Here is a 19100-nt window from a genome sequence, read left to right as displayed (position 1 = left end):
CATTTAGGAGTTTCATTTACTAGAAGGCGAATAAGGGAGGCATTTTGGTGGCCTGGCATTGATTCCGCTGTTGAACATTTCGTTCGCAAATGTGACAAATGTTCGAATAGTGACAAATCTGCGGTGCCTTTAAGAGTTGAGTCGTGTCCTGTGGAGTATCCTGTTGGGCCATGGAGAAAACTAGGGCTCGACATTATTGGCCCATTTCATGTTTTGCCCAAGGATAAATCCTTTGGGATCGTTTTAATTGATTATTTTTCAAAGTGGCCTGAAGTTAAGATGGTTAAGGAAGTTACGTCACAAAGCATCATTGAATTCCTTGATGGAATATTTTGTAGGGAAGGTATCCCACAGGAAGTTGTTACAGACAATGGTCCCCAGTTCATTAGCAGAGAAATGGAGTCATTTTTTGGGAAATGTGGCATAACTCATAGGAGAATTTCAGTTTTCCATCCAGAGTCAAATGGCCAGGTGGAACGTTTTAATCGTGTTGTGAAGGAAGCGATTCAACTTGGCATTAAGGGCGGACTCAATTGGAGCAATGCTCTACAGTCCACGCTATTAGCATATAGGACATCTCCTAATTCAGTAACTTTAATCAGCCCATTCAAGCTGTTGAGAGGACGGAAACCCAGCACTTGTTTGGTTCCGTGGTGGCTAAAGAAGGGTATGGATGAAAGGAAGTTGGTTGCTGTTGATTACAATGTTGTTAGACAAAGGGTCAGTGAGTATAAAAAAAAAAATGAAAAAAGTTATGGACCAGAAGCGAGGCATAATGAACACACAAAAAATTGGAGTGGGTGATCTGGTTCGCGTAAAGAGGAAAGAGAATGTTCTTAAGGGTTCCCAAAGCTGGTCAGATCCAAAGAGGGTTGTACAAGTTTTCAGCAATGCCGTGAGAATAGAGGGTGGGAGTGTGTGGAATTTGAGCAGAGTATCTGTATTTAAGGGTTCCACACAACCATTTGGGAATGCAAACAATGACATGTGTTTAGATGATGTATGTAATGACCCTTCATTTGAGAATGTTAAAAATGACACACGATTGGAGAATGTGTACAATGAAATGGGGTATGATCAACTACCAGGGTGTTCCCATTGGAGAAGGGATTTTTCAAGGAGAAAACGTGAACGCCATTGTCCGGAAAGGTTTAAAGATTTCATTATGATTTAGTGTAACGTATAATAACGTTAAAAAAAAATAATAATAAAGAGGGGGAGATGTGTTGTATACATACTCGTTCATGGCGCGTGGTATCCACGAGCAATCTTGCGTCTTGCTCGTGGAGACCACGTGGAGTGTTGTGTTTCAAAACAGGGTGGCTCGGGTGGTTTGAGCGTTAGGGAAAACGTTGTGCATTCTTGTTTTTGACTTGGAGCTTGAAAGGTGAATAAACTTCAGCTTCATTTGAACTTTGGCTGTTACTCGTCATTCCTGGTAAATAAGACTTTAACACTTCGACCATGGGAACACATCAGCGCAGCAAGCGTGGGGTGTCCTGCGATAAGTCGATAGTGCGCCGCATCACATGCTTGATCGCTGCAAAAAGTCATGAGGTTTTTAAGCACCTTGTCGACCCCCGTGCGGGAGGTACACAGGTGGGATTAAGTGTAAGCCATGCTCGGGTCCATTGGAATGGGGCTACCGGTGTTCGTTTATCATCGGTTTCAGATGGCACTACGGAGGGTACCATCAAGGTAACTGTAAGTTAGTTAGGCTCTCTATTCACTGGCAGAACCCATCAATGTCCCATTTCTCAAAGGCCTCAGAGCGTCCAAGTGAAACTACAGACAGTGCGTAGTCCTTGCTGCCGATACAGCTTTCTGGCACACATCTGTTTCCTGCTATGAGGATGACGAACGATGTAACCCGAAATACCCCCGTCGTAAGCATTTCCTTATTCGTGAGTATCCCAAAGAAACCCCCAAGACTAAAGGATTCCAGTTGGAATGCAGATCAAAGCACTATCCTGGACAGGCGGAGTCTTAAATATCCAGTAACCCCCGTGAAAAGGCTTAAGTGCAATGCGTGGCAGTGAAAGAACTTAACTGCCGCCAGCAGTGAGAGAAGCAGGCACTGTTTACACTGAACATTAGGACAACTGCTCACCGGGCGTGTGGGGGAGAGTAAGTCACACTGAGGGCGTTGGGACAAACACATTTTGGTAAACAGCGTTGCAGTCAGTGTGCAAACTGGTACACTGTGCAGGGTGTGAGAAAAGAACAAGCATGTGGGTTGGGGAGGGAGAGGGGACTGAAGAACTGGCACTGGTAGGCAGGCTGAGAACAGGATGCTGGACGGTAGTATGCGTAAGCGCTACTACTCAAGGCCAGCAGGGCGTAAAGACCTCCCTGCTGTAAAGGGACTCACGCCCCCTCATCTCAATCTTGCACTTAACTCTCTCGGCACCGGCCGGCTAGTTACAAGTGTGCCAGGCCAAGGGACTGGGGTAGAGTTTGGCGAAAGGAAAGGAGACGATCACAAATGTGTGGATATCCCGCCCACCTTATTACAGGAGCATATTATCCTAAAACACTTGTGCTAGACGGACAGGATATCCGGGTCCCCTCTGTTGTGGCAGAATAATCAGCCGCCACCGTCCAAAACGACACACATACAGCCTGCCAACACCTCAAGTCCCGACTAAAGCACCGCAAGCACTCCGCGGAAGTGCCAGGCACTCTAACTACTCCAGGATCCTGCGTGGTTTTACTGGGAAGCAACCCATCTGTTCAGACTAAACACGTTATGCAGAAGCATATCTAAGACAAACACCGTAGGTCAACAGGGTGTGATCGCTTGTGCGCAGTAACGCGAACAGCCAGCCTAGCAGGATCTCTACAGTGTGACGCAGCAGGTACGACCGAGCGGACCGGCCACGGCCGAAAGCAGACGTTATATATCGGTGGCAAGGGGCGGGTGTAATTACCAAGAAATATTAATTGAATTAATTGTAATGCTAGTGGCAGGACATGCACGTGCTCGGAGGCCGTAATCAGCATGTATGAGACTCAAGACGACGACGGAAATACATAGAAGGCAGTGCAATGGTTTACATAACCGAATCACATCTCTAAACAATACAAAATGCAATGGGGATAAAGGCAAGGACAACCAGATTCTCTTAATGTTTGCATACAGAAGCATAAACACCATATCAGCCCTTGATGAGAGCACTTTGAGCAAAAATAATACACATCCCACAAACACGCAAGGCAAAACGGCTGCAGCCAAACGAAACTGCCCGTTGATCCGGTTCACAGACCTGGTAGGATGAAACATCGTGGGCAGTAGGACGTCTGGCAGCATGAAGGCAAGAGTGCCTTCCGAATTATTAGAATATTTATATCAGGCAGGTCCCCAGACCTCTAGGACCTTGGGCACAGAGAAAATATGGATGGATACAGGCACCTCACACGGTAAGGTAAAACACACTAGATTATGCGCATTACATGTTGGTACAATCTTACACTTTCCTAACGTTCTAACGAGCTAGTATCCGTCAAAATTATTTTATTAACTTTGGAACAGTGAAACACCGAGCCCCCCCCCCATTCAAGGTGCTGCAAAACATCTATACTGTACCAGCAATGACATACCCACAGTTGTAAAGTGCACTATTGCCTTAAAATGCAGTGGTTTCGGGCCATAATTGGAAAGTAACTTGCAATCACAACATTACCACTAATGGTTTCACATTTGTGTCTTCAGAGTTAGCAACAGCTTTGTTTATTACGGCGGCAACTCCTTACAATACTTTCTGCTCTGTAATATTGTAAAACGTATTGCAATGTAGTATAACTGTACCACTTAAAGTCTACGACAATGGTGAAATAGGATACATTCTTGTTGGGACGTGAATCTACCTGCAGTGCCCCACATGCGTCTGTATCTGGTATCCTCATTCTTATTTTGACACTAGGGTCACGTCAATCAAAGCATGTGTGCAGCAGCCTAGGCCTGCTCCTGACTATGTGAGGTCTTGGACCTCTCCTGTAACTTGGAGATGCGCACCAACCATGCTCTTACTGTTGGCAGAAGACCATCCCTGCCTTTGGTATAGCGCATAAAGCAGCAGTGGCAGCATACTGTGTTTTAAGAAAGATCAATAGTGTGACCAGAATTTTTCTAACTGTGTCACTTAAAGTGAAGCTCATCGGCCTACTTACGTAACTTTCCGTATGTCTATGCCCAAAAATTTGTGCTGGAAATTGGTGTGTATGCAAACAGTGTGCAGTGTGTGTAATACCTATGTAATGACAGACTGTGTTTGTGCCTACATCGGGGGTAATACGTCCAGTGGTATCCATTGTGGAAAACCTCGGCCTGGCATAGCATACGTCGGAATGTGAGGACTGTTCTCTCAAGCAGCAGAAGTGCATTGCCTACATTTCTGTGGCTGGAGGGAGGAAATACAGACATTGAAAAGAGGAGGAAGGAGACAAAGATACTTCTAGAAATTCCTTTAGTCCCTTTGTTAGCAAGGAGCAGTTGATTTGTCTTTCCGAGCACTGCCAGATTTGGTGGATGGTAGGTTTGAGAGATTGGAATAAATTTCTGTTATGTGAAATGATGAAGTTTGTAGGTCAGGCCTGCCATTTTGCCTGTCCCCAATTACTCCTTCAGTTGGGCTGCTACGAAAAGAATCGCTTTAACACAAAGGCTGTGTCTTGAAAGCAGCCTGAGAAAGACACCTGAAAGTGAACCACCCAAAACCGGTTCTGCAGTTTGGAGACACTGAAGCCACACCCTGTCTAGAAGATGTGTATAAGTGGACCACCTCTCCCCTACTTTGTTCCTTTTCCAAATCTTTTATGACCAAGAAATGGAGTGCTCCGCAAGTGCTAAAAGGACTGCTGTGCAACGAGGGCTGGCGTCTGCCTGACAGCCAGTCCCCCAGAGATAAAGGGACATCTCTTGCAGTCTTCATTTTCTGCTGGAAGAGCTTTATTTTTGCCAGAAGCATTTAGAAGTCTGCCTGCTAAGAGAGGGAGGAGGTAAAAATTCTGCTTGTCCCTACAGGAGGAGAGACTGTCCAGAATGAGAAAAGCCCAACGTGTCCTTGGGGACTGAGAGATATCCAGAGAGAGCTGCCTGCAGGGAGATGGAAATAACCTGTGTGAAAGAAGGTGTTCCTGGTCTCTCTAACACTAGGTCCTGGCAGGAACCGCTAGGACCTATGTATCTTTTGCACAGTCGAGGGCTGCAACTGCCGTGACCACCGTAGGCCAGATTGGAGCTCCATCTACCTCTGGCCCAGTCAGGGCTGCAACTGCTGTTATTGTTGTAGGCCAAAATGAGGCTGCATTTATCTCTGGCCTGATTGGGCTGCAACCGCCATTGGCCTAAGTAGGGCATCACCACTGTGATACCGACACGGATGGGTTTGCACCTGCACTGGAGCCACGCAATCACGTGAATGAGCTGGGCAAGCAAGGATATTGACAAAGACGGTGACTGACTTACCTTTTGACCCTTTGAACTCACTCTACGTGGCCCATACATCAGAGGGGCCATTCAGACTGTTTTGAGAGAAGCAGAGAATTACCTACACGATGCACTACAAGGGTTAACACGCAAAACGACCTTGAACTGAGTGAGTTTGACAGTAGGAACTCTAAGAGACTGCACATGACCTTGATTAATGCTACACCTGATTTCCAAGGGGGCAGGGAAGGAGACCAAGCAGGGAGGGGCCACCTGTGAAGTACTAAAAGAGAAATCAGTGGGTGAAATGCCACAAAGTAAGATAGCATCCAGGGGCACTATCTTGTATAACACATTGGATTTGTAACCACAACATTTTCAAAATGACTGCTTGAGATTCATACGTAACAAGGGGCAGGAACGGAGCCTATTCCTTGCAACATGAAATAAAAAGTAACAATGGACTTCTCCCTATTATTGGGATAGCAAACCTCGGATGTGATCCTGAAAGTCCAAGGGGGTACTACCCATTGGACAATAGGAAGCTGCCCATAAAGGAGACCTTCCAATATTTGAGCACGAGCTGCGGGCATTAGGGGAAGCAGAGAAAAAGGAGACCTCGGTGTACTCCAATTTTGTTTAATGTTTTAGTCCAGGAGCTGCAACGTTGGCATTCTGTGAAAGCATATACAGTGCTAAACGTCTCCATCACTGCATCTGCAGCCATTCTGAAAAATCCAAAGAGGAAGCCCTGCCTTAATAATATACGCAAGGCAGGATTTCGTCAAATTCTTCTGAATGGAGGTTTCGCGCTGTTAGAATATCTGCCACAGGAAAAAAAGGAATCAGGTCACATTACAAAACTGCACAAAAAAGCAACAGTTTTGAGACTCAATTCCTTGAACCTCATGCCACAGATCTCTTATGGTCCAAATGCACAAGTGTAATGGTCTATTCAGTAATTTATGCGAAACATCTAAAGACTCCAAAGCCAAGCCAACACAGTGAGCTGTCTGTTGTAGTTGGAGGGCATAGCCTTCATACAAGAGTCTGGAGCCATTCAGGTAGAAGGTTAGTTCTTTAGCTCATGTTAGGCCCATAGCTTACAGCCACAGTCTGCTAGGTCCTGTTAGGGTTTCATTGCCCCTGCAACTGTCCTCGGGGCTTCATTCTCCCTCCAACTGTCCTCAGCAGTCCGGCTTCATTCAGCACACAGGCACCAGCATTCCATGTATCATCACATTCGCACAGCATCCTCATTCATCACTCTACAGCATATCCACTCAGCCCATGCATACACAAACATTACGTCACTACACCATCACCATTCCTTACACACAGGACAAACCAGGCATGCCATACAACTACATTTTCACACAGACAAACATGAACACCTTAATCTAACACAAATCTCAACCTTATCTTTCAGTGGATCTAAGAACCAAATTGAAAGCCAACTGTCCCATGCACGTGGCATTCTGGGTCTAGAGCACAGCCAATGTACAGATCATCACCCCCAATAGGCCCTCTTCCCCCACAATTCTGCGAGTTTGGCATTCTGACAACACCAGTCATATCAACAGATTAGACATGGAGACAGGTCCTTGCTGGTGAAAGGCCCTCGTACTACAGATCCCAGCTGAGAAAATTCACCTTCAACGGCTATCAGCTCTGGTCTACTAATGTTTGGCTATATAATTTGCGCACTTGCCCACTGGCCCAGAATCTCAGGTTTCTAATTTATATGAACCAGATTTCTGCCCCCTAGATGATCACATTGATCAACTCCTCCTGAAGGCCTTCCAGAAAGGATTACAGCGACTAATGTACTAATTTCTTCATGCCCGACAATGAAATAAGCTGCCACCCATAAGTACAATCTCTGATCTTCAGAGAATACAGAATGAGACACTGGTGAAGGTATATGGGATTTAACTTCCACCACCACATCAATTTTGCACTAGCTGATATTCACTGGAAATTCAAGTATCTGTGCATTGTGAAGAAAGCCTGTGCTTCAAGTCTACTGTTGTTGGTAGTCAAGAATTCAAACCTCATGCCTTTGGCCACTGGGCAACTAACAACTAGCCAGTCTTCTGGAAAAAATACCTGAAAAAAGCAGAAGGACTTTGGTTCTTTAATAGTTTAGGACGAGGATTGTCATTCTGCACTTTACAGTTTTGCCTTGGTGCCAAGAGGCCGTATCCATAGTGAACAAGCACTTTCAAGATATCTTAAAGAGTAATAATTAAAGCCACATGCACGACACAAAGGTAATTGTGCAGCTCGAAAATACCTCTGCTCAGAGGTCGTGCTTCACAAAGGCTGCACATCTATCCATGAAATGAAAGCAAGAGAAGAGCAATGTTTAGTGTGTCATGGCACCATGTTCTGTATAGAAGATGAGACATTGCCTTCTGCAACCAGCCTGACTCACCTACTACTTAACATCCTGAACAAGCTCTGGTTTCAAGGAGATAATGAAACCACAGAGAAGAAAAACTAATGGTGCATCAATAATATATAAATAATTAGCTATGCAATAGACAGAAGGGCAACAACATCTTGAGCCTTCAACCTCCTTGTGCACCTTGGGGTGAGAAGTCAGCCCCAGGGATAGAGCAGACAGACTCCGGGTGTACGAGCACGAAGCCATATAGTCCCAAAGTAGGGCCAGACCGACGAAAAGGTAAGTTTACTAGAACACTTTCTTTTCGTCAAGGACACAATGTATCACTTCTGGGCTTACATTAAACAACTTAATACCTTCTAAATGTTGGAACCGTGTTTAATCTCAAATAAACCCATTAGACTGAAGTTGTAAGCTGCACTGGATTGAAATAGTTTACATAAAGAAACAAGTAGTAAGGCTATTACAACACCATGAAATAATATGGTACACGTATAAAACAAACTATACAAGCCTTTTATCTACAGTATATATATTCAGTACGAAAAATTAATGAGTCCACGTCGTTGTTTGTATTTCTTTGTGATGTGCTCAAGGTGCAATACAGCCAACGCGTTTCGCCCAGACATGGGCTTCTTCAATGCAAGGTAAGTAAATGTAACAGCGCCTTAGGCGGAATTTGCGTCAACGAATGGTCTGGTCCATGTTGTGATTCAAAAGTCTGTATTAGAGAAACCTCTGTGGTAAGACTAAGGTGATCCTGGAAAGACGAGGAGACTGAAATATGCCTCCAATGGGCTGATCCTTTGTAGGGATTTCGAAATTTGATTAAGAAGTCAGGTTCCGTGTGCGGTGAGCCATCAGCGCCGGTTCGTCCTCGTGGGTCAAAGGCACACGAGGCGCTGTTACATTTACTTACTTACTTACCTTACCCTGAAGAAGCCCATGTCTGGGTGAAACGCGTTGGCTGTGTTGCACCTTGAGTACATCATAAATAAAAACAAAGAAATACAAGCAACGACGTGGACTCATTAATTTTTCGTACTGGATATATATACTGTAGATAAATTCCTATAAATAGTGCCTCTGATATCCCTGTGAATGTCATTGTGATTTATGGTCATATGGCAGCTGGCCATCTGAGGCGGGCAATATCATACCACTTTTTGTGACTTGTCTTGGCAGTGCAGTCCTCTACAACCCAGCTGCCTGTTTCTTGTCTCTTGTCTCAGTAAACTATACAAGCCATCTAGAGCAGCTAATGAAAAATGGTGAGGTTAGGGGATGTTTAATGAGAAGAGAACCGATAGGATTAGATTCTCATTACATTCGAATGATGTCTCCTCTCATTCAATTCCAAAGGCATATTGTAACCTCACTTTAGGAACAATTACACTTGTGAATTATTATTTCTATACTTATCCCCATTTACATTTGCTTCTATACTGTCAGCACTGTGCCATTTAACTAATAAGTAAAAGAAAAGGCCAAAGGCAAGAGAGAGGAGACAGAACTGAAGAAAGGAGAGACTAAAGGCCGCAGGACTCTCAGAGCTGATACACCGCTTAATCTGGGATCCAGAAACTCCACTGCCAGGTTCTGATCATAATTTGACCAAAACAAGGTTCCTAGGGTGCTTCTTGTTAATTGCTTCAAGGTGGTTTCACTTGTCGATTCTACATTGGTCCATATTTTTTGTATCCTAGCTTTGAGTCCTGCAAAAGATAGGGCCCGAGTACCCTCATAGAATTTTCCCACAGTGAGAATGTCTGATCTCATCTAGGGCTTCAATGTTATGGGTCAATTTTCTACTTTAATCTGGTGGTTCAAAGTGTTGTTAGTTAAAAATCCAGGGATGGCAGAAGAGAGGACACCAGGCAGATGAGTTCTGACAGGACTAATGACAGACCGTGCTTAAATTGAGACAGGGGTTGCAGGTGGGCCCCATTGGCACTTAGTTGTGGGTACCAGCACTTATTTGTCCTCACCAGACTTCGACCAAGAACAAGAGAGAAAAAAACATAAAAGGGTAAATAAAAAAAAGAAGAGAAAAATGGAAAGGCAGTTACAAAGGGAGAATGCAAGGATGAAAAGGTACATGCACGAGTGAGACAGAGGGGAGCGCTAGGTGTTGGGTTAAGGGGGCATGAGGAGGAATCAAGACTACACAGCCTTGGTATTCAGCACCAAGACCATCTGCAGCGCCAGTGCCAGCTTCTGAGCAAAAGTTTGGGCCCCAGCCCTTATTTTACAAAGTTATCACTGATGACAGAGACCAGGTGAGCGGACGACATGGCTGTGGTGAAACCAGCAACAAGGGCCAGATAATCCAAGGGAAATTACTTTAGTATCATAAGCGAGGAAGACAAAGAGGCCCAAGCTAGAGGGATGATATGGGAGCAGATGGAAATCTGACAGCGGTGTGGGGCAGGTGAAAGCAAGGCGGCGTGGCACGGGATGAGAGCCATGCAGTGAGGCCAGAGAGTGTAGCTGTTGGGCAAGCAGAATGACAATGCGGTGGGAAGTCTAAGTGCGATAAGAGCTAGTCATCATTGGTCTACAGGGTACCGGCAGCATGGGCGGGGGTCGCGGGGGACTGTACAAGCCAAGCCTCAAGGGCGATGAGTGCGTAGGATCAAAGCAGTGTACAAGCGCAGCGAGGAACGGACGGGGAGGTGATTAGGAGAGAAGTGATCAGTCACTATGAGCAATGGAACAGTTGGACACAGAAGCCTGACATCACATGCATAAGTGGTAGAAGGGACCACACAAAAGGAACAAGGGAATGGGGAAGTGGGAGAAACAACTTGGGATGGAAAAAGGTGCGAGTCTGATCTCTTTTCCTTGCGCACATGGGAACGGTAGGCTTTAGATAGAATATGCATGGCCAAGAAGCACAGGGCATGGTTCGGGACAGACAATATGATGGTGAACAGAAACGGATAGGAAGTAGCAGTATATGTGAGCAGAAAGGAGCAAGGAAACATCAGCTTCAAAATAGTAGATAACACAATGGGGTGGGCAGTTTAGTGCCATCCGAGGAGCATGGTATGGGCAATATGATCGCGGTAGTAAGAATGGGATCATATAGGCTCATCATCATGGAGAGCAGAAATAAGACTAAGGAACCATTGGCTGGGACAGACAGGATTCCGACTCGGTAGGGCGAGTGCCCCCTGGAGCCAAATAACCAGAGGCGCTGAAAGGAGCAGCTCAATTACCCTTTTATTTTTACTTCTCGGTTTGCTCACCTCTTTATCTCTGTCAGTTACCTCCTTAACCCCCTCCACCTGTCTCCACCACCAAGTCTCTTACCTCCCTCCTCCCGGTTCTCTTACCCTCCGCTCGCTCCTCTGCTCTCCCACTCTCTTTCTGTGTCCCAGGGGGGCGGTCTCGGGACAACCCACAGACCCGGCTTGTAGGGGAGTCTCCCTCCCTGGGCGGGGTCCCAGAGCGGCAGCCTCCTCAGGCCTTCTACAATTGAACCACGCCTCTGTCTCCGCCCACATGGAGGGCTTCCGGGTCATTAAACGTACACTCCGCCCGGAGGCTCCTGTCGCCCGCCTCCTTCACTCACTTCCGGTCCCAGGGGGCTTCCTAAGCAACCGCCCTAGCAACCGTGCACTTCAAGACGTCTTTCTGTCAAATACATACGCCGTGTGTTTTTTTCTTTTTAAATAAGGCGGTCATGAAAGGAAACAACCCTTTACAAATGGCAAGACATAGCTGTCATGGAGCAGCCCCTCCCCGGGTGCCGTGCTAACACCCACCACCCATCCAACACTAGCACATACATTCCAATATACCCGATTCAGGTGGGATACTTCCGATTTTCGAAGCAACAAATGGGTTTATTGGGCTGTCTCCCGCTGCAAATTGCCTGTCCTTCAATAGAAGGCAATGAGCGAGATACATTCTCCCCATTTTTGTAAACTCCCACTTCTGTCTTCTAAAATGTAGGAAGGGTATGCCCAAATGTGGGTCCCATGCACACTGTGCCAATGGATTCAAGCTAGCCTGGGTGATGAGGGGTGATACCCAGAAACCGGTCCCAGTATGCTTGTTTCCGGTCCAGAGAGGACCTGGCCTGGCAATTCAGGCTGGTCTGTTCCAATGGGGTCAATACTGATTTGCATATGTCTGGGTGTTATATGTTAGTTTATTACACATTGTTACGTTCCTTTAATTCTTAGTTAGTGAGCGAGACGTGGAATCTCGGTAGGTTCTTGTTTAGATTCTAATTCAGGAGTCAGTAGCACTGGCGTCCTGGAGACGAAGCTGTGTTACCTGGCGCTCACCTGTTCTAGAGATTTACTTAATAAATCTTCTTCCTACATCCGCCTCAATTGCATCATTACAATTGGCGACGATTACCGGAATACCCAGCTTCACCTCGATTTCATGGAAAAGAATATTTTTTTTTCCCCTCATTTTGTGTGGAACTACTTAAGAATTTCACGGACTGGAAACATTCACGAAGAGAGCTTTAAATGGTGTCTGGAACGGTACTTTTGAGGAGGAATTACATGTAACCTGATCATCAAGGAAACTGTCCTTAGGTAAGGAAAAGTTATCTTACTTGGGAGTAGACGATCGTTGAGAAACCGCCCAGTCTGCATCTTTTAAGTGGCGGCAGTATTCGATCGTCGTGCGCGGACTTCGAACTTGGTGCTGCATTGTCTGGGTCATGCGCAATATAATCTAGTATGCGCAGATGCAGAAGTAGAATGCGGCAGTGACTGAGGCATGCGCAATACTCCCTGCACGGCATCGCATAGGGTCACGCAGCGTGACCTTGCGTGGCAGCTATCTTAGAGCCGGATCGGGAGTGTAGGAAGCCGATAGAAGGGCATCGGAGCTCCGAGCGCTTCTCCTGCCACGAAAAATAAATTTAAAAAAAAAGGAGGAAGAGTAACTGAAGCGTATAAAGTAAACAATTGGAAGCGGATCGTGGAGAACAGGTGAGGAAGTCGGGGAAACAATTTTTTTTTAACAGAAGCATTATCAATTATGAATATATCTTTACTGTGAGGAGGAATATTATAGTTTGTCGCAAGTTATATATGGAACAAGGAGACCAGACTGTACACAGTGAGGAGGAAGTTATGGCTCAACAAAATTTTACTATAAGTCCTCCGCATGCCTGTTGGGTAACAGGATCACAACCCACTATAAAATGGGTTGAATGGAAAGAATATTTTGGGAATTATATAGATGCAGTTGATGAGGCAGGTAAGATGAAACCTGAACAAAAAAAAAAGATTACTGCTTCACTCCTTGGGTCCTATTGGACTATAAACATATTCACGTAAGGAACAAGATCAATGATGGTGATGTGAATGTATTTGAGGCGGCATTGAGAGACCTTGACAAGTATTTCGCTCCTAAGGTCTGTATTGGAGTAGTTCGCCATAAAATCTTCCAAAGAAAACAAACCAAAGAAGAACTTGTGGATGAATGGCTATACAATCTAAAAAGACTGGCATTAGATTGTAAATTTGGAGATCTGCATGACGATCTCATACGTGACCAAATGGTTATGCATAATAATAATTCCTCTATACAAGACCGATCATGGGTCAATGGAGATGTGCCTTTAGAGGATGTTTTGGCCATAATGAGAAAATCAGAAATGTCAGGAAGATGTGCTACAGTTGTGAAAGAATCTGAAAACGAGACAAATGGTGTTTTCAAGTTATAGAACTTAAATAGAAGTCAAAATCAACAAACCATAGGACGCTGGGTGAACCAATCTCAAAAGAACACAGAAAAAGAAAGGAAACCTGAAGAAAGAAGATGCTATCGCTGCGATAGCAAGGAACATTTAGCGTTTAGCAAATTTTGTCCTGCATTAAAAATAGATGTGGCATATGTGGGTTAATGGGCCATTTTAGTAAAATGTGCCATAAAAGGGGTAGTGTAAAATATGAATGGGAAAGTGAAGAAGACACCAAGGAGGGTGTGAGTAATGATGATATTTGTGTAAAAAATTTACAAGGAAACTATGTTATTAATGTCACGGATGAGTCAGTGAAAGGTAAACCCATATGTGAAGTGTCTTTTGGTGGTGTCACTGTAAATGTGTATGCAGATTCTGGATCACCATACACTATTATTAATAAGGCTGTGTGGAAGGAGAAATTTGTAGAGAAAATTGGAGAAGAATTGTGTTCACTGGAGAAAAGATTAATATTCTTGGGTTCAGATGGCTCTCCTTTTTGTTCAAAGGGAGGTCAGCAAGAGGTAAAATGTATGTAGCAGAAGACGGTCCATCCGTACTTGGTTGGTTAGACCAAAAGAACTTACACATCATCCTGGATCCAAATAGTGAGGAAAAAGTACTCATAATGGCTGAAACTAGCAAATTAGGTGATTCATTTAATATACAATTTCCTGGTGTCTTTGGGAAGAGTTTATGAGCACTTAAAGGATTTGAACATAAGATAGTGCTAAAAAAACATGCTGAACCCAAAGTTCATAAAGTAAGACCAATTCCTATACTGATAAGGGATGAAGTTAAGAAGGAGTTACAAGATTTGTTAAGTAAGGGTGTAATTGAGGAAGTGGAAAGCTCTGAATGGATTTCTCCAGTTGTCGTCGCACGCAAAAGCAATGGAAAAATCAGTTTATGTATTGATTTATGCCATTTAAATAATAACATCGTCATTGAGAAGTTTCCCCTACCTAAAATTAATGAAATGGTTTCTTCACTCAGAGGGGCTAGTTGGTTTTCAACCATAGACTTATCAGCCGCCAGCACCAGGTCATTTTGTCACCAGAATCAAAGAAACTCACTGCATTCATCACGCCTTTTGGGTGTTATCAATCAGGCATATGCCATTTGGCCTCGCTTCAGCCGCTGCTGTTTTTCAGCGACTGATGCACAGGCTTTTCGCAGCAGTAAAAGGCGTGAGTTTCTTTCAGGATGATATACGTGTTGCGGGCACTAGCAGGGAAGAACATGATGTTTTTCTTAATCAAGTGTTGGAAATATTGCAAAGTACTGGGTTAAGTGTAGAACTCAGCAAATGTAAGTTTGCGGAGAGAGAGGTATCATACTTAGGACATACCATAAGCAAAGATGGTGTTAAACCAAAACCTTCACTTGTAAATACCATTGTAGGATCGCCAGCTCCGAGAACCAAAGATGAAGTTAGATCCTTTTTGGGAATGACAGAATATTGTGCAAAGTATATACCCAATTTTGCTAGCAAGGTGTACAATATACGCTCACTACTGAAAAAAAACACTAAATTTGAATGGACGGATGAATGTGATAAAGAATTTATGAGGATTAAGGCTGAATTGAATAATGTGAATGCTTTAAGTTGCTTTGACCCTAAACAAGAATGCTGTTTGACAACTGATGCTAGTGATAAAGGACTAGGTGAGGTTTATGAAAAGATTATTTTGTTCGCATCAAGAGCCTTATCCCCTACAGAGGTGAAATATCCAATTATTGAAAGAGAAGCATTGGCCTGTGCATGGGCTTTGGAACATTTTAGAGCCTTTGTTTGGGGTAAACCTGTCATCATCAGAACTGATCATCGACCATTGGTAAAGATTTTGACGAGTGAAGGTAGTGTTGGAGCTTCTGCAAGGTTAGCAAGAATATCCATGAGAATGAAGGAATACATCTATAAAATAATGTATGTGCCAGGATAATGTGTAAGGATAATGTAGTGGCCGACTGTTTATCTAGACTACCCGCACCCATTGAGAAATGTGAAGATGATCCTTGGGGCAATTTCAGTATTGCTTTTGTTCAAGATTCTGGCACAGCGGTAATTACCAAAACTGAATGGATAGAAGAACAATCTAAGGATGACATTTTACAAGCTGTTTCTAAATGTATGTGTGAAGGGTGGCCAAAGAGACATAATATGACTCAGGATCTTAAAGTTTTTTGGGATATACGCATGGAGTTATCCTTGGATAAAGATTTGTTGTTGAGGGGTGACAGAATAATACCACCAAACGTTTTACGAAGGAAAGTGATACAGGTATGCCATGAAGGACATTTTGGAATAGTTAGAACAAAGTTGGTGGTTAAAGATATCTTTTGGTGGCCGGGAGTTGACAAGGAAATTGAGAAATTTGTAAAAGATTGCCCTATTTGTTCTTCTGCAGATAAGTCCTTGAACATTTTGAGATCTCCAATGAGTGAGGGTTTGATTCCTGGTCTCCCTCGGGAAGTAATAGCAATTGATATTTTTGAGCCTGTTGGAGAATTGAAAGAATATGGCATTGTGGCAATCGATTTGTTTACTAAGTGGCCTATTGTTAGAATAGTGGAAAGAGTGGACACATATAATGTTTTAAAGTTTTTAGACAACATTTTTATTTTAGAAGGATTACCTGTATGTATCTTGAGTGATAATGGAGTTCAATTTACCTCAAAAGATTATTTTATGAAATGTGGCATCAAGCACAAGACCACTTCACTATATAATCCCAGCGGAAATGGTACTGTAGAGCGTTTTAACCGTGTTTTAAAAGGTGTAATCCAAGCTGCAATTAACAAACAGTTGGATTGGAAATTAGAAATACAGAAAGCAGTGTGGGCTTATAGGACCACTATGCATGCGGCAACAGGATTATCCCCTTTTATTATGATGAGAGGTAGGAAGCCTAGATGTAAATTTACCCCCAGTTGGCTTGTGGAAAGAGGAGTTGAGCAGTGGTCACCAGAAGAAGTTAAAAAACAATTGTACACACGAAAAGTAAAGAATACTATGATGAGTCTCATGGCACTAAGAAGGTTACTATAAAGGTTGGCGATTGGGTCAGAAATAAAAGACCTTTCAAAGTTGCTAAAGGTGAAAGTAAGTTTGAAGCACCACAACAAGTGAAGGAGGTTCTTTTCAATGCTATAAGACTCATGGATAAAAGGGTTTGGAACTTAAAAAGTGTTGCTTTAGATGTGGATCAGCAACACACTGAAGGATGTTCTAATTTTGGAAATCCATCTGATTTTGATTGGGTGGAGGATTATTTTTATCAAAGTAAAATGCAAACTGATTTGGGATGTGTGGAGAATGTAACAAGGAAAGATGCAGACAAAGCTGATTCTACAAAAGGGAAAAAGATGACCACAGAATTTAGAGATGGAATTCCACTCACAGTGATCTTCTCCTATTATTAATGGGGGGAAAGGGTTTCTGTGTACTGACACTGGCATTGAACTTACAAATGACCCTGGATCTGTAAAGGAGAGAGCTGACAAGAATATAGACATAGACAACATTGGCAAGAGGAAAAGAGTCCTACCTGCATGGTTAAAAGAATATATGAGATAGTTATTATATTGTACCTTCTCTTTTTGCAATGTTATATATTTTTTATTTTATTTTATTATTTTATTTATTTATTTATTCTCTTCTTTCTCCAAAGGAGGGGGATGTGTTGTATGTTAGTTTATTACACACTGTTACGTTCCTTTAATTCTTAGCTAGTGAGCGAGATGTGGAATCTCGGTAGGTTCTTGTTTAGATTCTAATTCAGGAGTACAGGCATCCTGGAGAAGAAGCTGTGTTACCTGGCGCTCACCTGTTCTAGAGATTTACTTAATAAATCTTCTTCCTAAATCCACCTCAATTGCATCATTACACTGAGTCCAAACTGTAGTGAGCAAAAAACAAAATTATGGATTATACCCAGATCTGTGACTGTGGGTGAATGTTTCATTTCTTCAGCATTCTGTTCATCATTCTGGGCGCATGTGGGCCAGTTCTACATACTTACTTCAGGTGTCTGTGTCCATTATTTATACCGCCTGTAGGCCCACAACTTTACATTGGCGACCAGGGGATCTGATCCTACCTGCCGCAAAGCCAAGAGCACAGTGGTTCCTCATGGGGAAGCTATAGAGTTAGTCAGGAGCACCTCAGTGGCCCACACCGTCCCCTTAAACCATCCCCATGACTCTGAACTGCTCCAACACCCCTAGCAGAGGGTGCGTACCGCGATGTCCTAGCGGTGAGCGGACTGCCAGGCCACATCTTCTGGACTGTTGGGTCGCAGTTCGGCATCTCAACCCCACCAGAGAACAGTTTGGTGGCTGTGAGGTAAGCGTGAGGGGTGCTTTATCTGGCGAGGCTGCTCCAGCGGAAAAGGGCAAATTTCCATATCCTCCCTATGTCACAGACTCGTCATCACACTTATTCATATATACATTCATTGGTGGGGCCCATAACACCAACACTGGTACGTCTCACTTGAATCTGCACACAGGAGGGAAAGAAGCGCTGGACATGTGGGGGTACCTTGTTACCTATTGGGAGTAATTCCTTTACATTATATACATCTGCACCTATAGAATCCTAATTTTAACATCAAGGCACTCCACCACTTGGTCGATGGACCAATTAGTTGGACTGGTTGATGGTGATTTAGAACCAGCTAAAACACATTTCAAGCTACGGAACCTTTCGGTTAACTTTCAATACCTTATTAAAGAATCACAAACTCGTTTCTTGTTAATCAAATTTTAGTTTATCTAATTAGTTCACTTTGAGTTGGCATATTCAGGATTACAGTTCAAATCATTTCACTATTGAGCGATTTCCAATATTTGATCTTTAACATAAATTGACATAACATTTATATTTACCTAAATTTGGACATTGGCGACCACCTTCAGAAGAACCGGTCAACCCACAGCAATAATCAAAATCCCTTCAGATGGAATCGTCCTTTTATAATCAAAGAATCCCAGGAAAATCCAGGAAATCTCCTTCAGCACAAAGCAGTCCCCACAATTCAGCCAAAGGACCGGGCAATCGAACCAACGAACCAACAACCCAGCAAATCAATCCACCACACCAACAGCAGCAACCCCCTCTTCCAAATCCCCTCCTTTTATACTCTTTTTAGGTCAAGGACTACCGAAGGACTACCGAAGGCAGAACCGGAAGTCGGAGATTTAATGTTTTCTAGAGTGGCTATTTAGCCCGCCTCTCTTTTAGCTTCTCCTCCATTGGCTGGCTTCCTAAACGGAGGCCAGCCATTGGAGGAGAGAGCCGTCCCTCCAAATAGGCTCCGTCCTTTTCAGATTCGGGGGCGTGTTTTTTGGTGTTCTTTCCACTTTTTAGCAACGCCCTTTTTTAGGCGTGTTTTTCTCTCCTCCTGCCAATGGCAAGAGGAGAGAAAAAGAAACACGCCCCCGAATCTGAAACTGCCGCTGCATTTCTCCGAGGCATTTCTGCTTTGCCTCGGAGAAAGGCAGTGGTGTGCTTGCCTTTTGCTCTGCCTTGTTTGGAT

At 43.8% G+C, this 19100-nt stretch overlaps 1 protein-coding gene across 4 annotated transcripts in view; it reads right to left on the bottom strand.

Annotated features, from left to right (window-relative positions):
• Window positions 1-11310, bottom strand: part of TBC1D16 (TBC1 domain family member 16) — a 966933-nt gene extending 955623 nt beyond the window's left edge. For 2 of the 4 annotated variants that reach the window (XM_085617442.1, XM_085617439.1), the window contains exon 1: window positions 11177-11310. The gene's annotated coding sequence lies outside the window, so the exon portion shown is untranslated. Of the gene's footprint in view, window positions 1-11089 lie in introns of all 4 variants that reach the window. The other 2 variants (XM_085617440.1, XM_085617441.1) reach the window with 2 other exon arrangements.
• Between the last annotated feature and the right edge of the window lie 7790 nt (window positions 11311-19100).

Source organism: Triturus cristatus, chromosome 7 (genome assembly GCF_964204655.1).
Source record: "Triturus cristatus chromosome 7, aTriCri1.1, whole genome shotgun sequence".
NCBI lineage: Eukaryota > Metazoa > Chordata > Amphibia > Caudata > Salamandridae > Triturus > Triturus cristatus.
This window is presented reverse-complemented; position numbering and strand designations above follow the sequence as displayed.